Source organism: Fukomys damarensis, unplaced genomic scaffold, assembly GCF_012274545.1.
Source record: "Fukomys damarensis isolate Sample0158 unplaced genomic scaffold, DMR_v1.0_HiC HiC_scaffold_32, whole genome shotgun sequence".
NCBI classification, from domain to species: domain Eukaryota; kingdom Metazoa; phylum Chordata; class Mammalia; order Rodentia; family Bathyergidae; genus Fukomys; species Fukomys damarensis.
In genome coordinates this window covers 43,534,092-43,535,880 of record NW_022900944.1, presented here as the reverse complement: position 1 = coordinate 43,535,880, position 1,789 = coordinate 43,534,092, and positions in this window count along the sequence as shown.

The window sequence follows — 1,789 nt, the reverse complement described above, 5'->3', positions numbered from 1 at the left end:
TGCACTGGGCCATCCAGGCCACACAGCATTGCACTGGGTGCTGGTGCTGAGGTAGTAGGTACGGCCAGGGCCTGTCGCTCAGGGAGGGTGGCTGTGCTAGGCCGCTGCTGCTCCGGGCTGGGACTGTGCATGTCACGCTGGGCAGCCCTCAGGCCGGGGCTGGGCGTGGCAAGCTCCTGGGGCTGGGGCGACAGGCCTGGCACCCCCAGGAGTCCCAGGAAGCTGATGTTCTGGACACGATGTGGTGTGTGGAACCAGAGAGTGAATTTTGTGTCCCTTCTTTTCCTCTTTTCTTTACTACATAACTCAAGCAGCTAGGAAACCGGCCAGGATAAGTGTGGGATGGAGGAACAGGGCAGGCGGCAAGCGGACTGCCAGAAGAGTGTAAATAAGAATGCTCTCATCAACAGGACCAAAATATCCTCCTCCCCAGGACGCAAGTCCTCACACCGGCAGGGGAAGATGCGCCACTGTGGTGGGGCCGACGTCCCCCAGCTGGGTCCTGGCAGCACCTCTGGGTGTCCACGGAAAGAAACCAACACCAGCTCAACTCAAAGACCACAGGAGCAAAGAGACCCCCCCAGAGCTGGGGATGACAAGATGAAAGCACCAGAGGGAGGGGCTTGGGGACTCCAGCATGAGGCCCGGCTCCCAGCTGCCCCATCTGTCAGGCAGAGAGGGTGGTGAGGCACTCGGAGCACAGGAGCGCGGGTCTAGGGGACAAGTGGGTTTAGGCGGAAGCTGGGAGACCCACGTGCTTGGGTGTAGATGGGGAAGGGCTGCCACGGCGCCCTGGACTCAAGGCAGAGCCTGTGGTGGCCGCTCTGCTGCTACAGGGCTGCCTCACAGTGCTCTGCGGGACACCGGGTCAGCTCCCCGGAAGTTCCCAAGGCCCGCGGACCCCGCCCCACAACCGGCCCCCCACCCAGACGCCTGTCACTCTCAGAGCCAGAGTGGCTGACCAGGCCGCCTCCTTCTCTGCGCAGCCCTGTCCTTCCCACCCCGCTTCGCCTGCCACCTCTATAGCAGGCACCAGCGAAGCGGAACAAAGACAGTGACCACTGCACGCCGGCTGCTCGCCCCTGCCAACGCAGTCCCTGCCTTCCTCGTCCAACAGACCCTGACCAGGGGCTCAGAATTCGCTGCTGAGGACCTTCTCCGTGTGACGGCACAGACCCCCGACACTCGCACGCACGTGTTTAGGCTCTGTACAGTATCCAAGGTAAGAAAGTATAGTTCAGGCCTACACTCATCTCGATCAAGTAGAGTCTGACCAAAATTTTAGTGAAAATAAAAAGAAACATTCAACTATGGTAAAGAATTTGAAGTGTTATTAGAGGACTTCACTGGGCCACTTCTGAACAGAGGGCTATTACAAGGCTCGATACTCCAAACATGCATTTGTGGGGTGCTTCAGGTACCGAGTTACCCTAATACAGTCAGAGGTGCAGAAGGGGACGCACAAAGAAAGGCAATCCGCGTGTCGCTCGCAGCAGTGCAGATCTGGATGCAGTGGCCACGAGGCAGGGACAGTCGGGAGAGCTCGGCCAGCGGCCCACTGGGCCAGGGAAGAGGCGGACTGCCGGGTCTCCGCAAGAGGGCGTGCACCTAAGCATCCAGGGAGCCAGCACACCGCCGGAACAGGAAAACTATCTGGGGAGGGGCTGGGTCTGCTGCCCAGCCGGCAGGGGGCGCAGTCCCTGTCCGCTGGGGAGAAGCTTCCCCATCCTGCCCAGGAGCAAGCCCTTCACCCTGAGCACAACCACACAATCTTTTTTTTTTTTTTTTT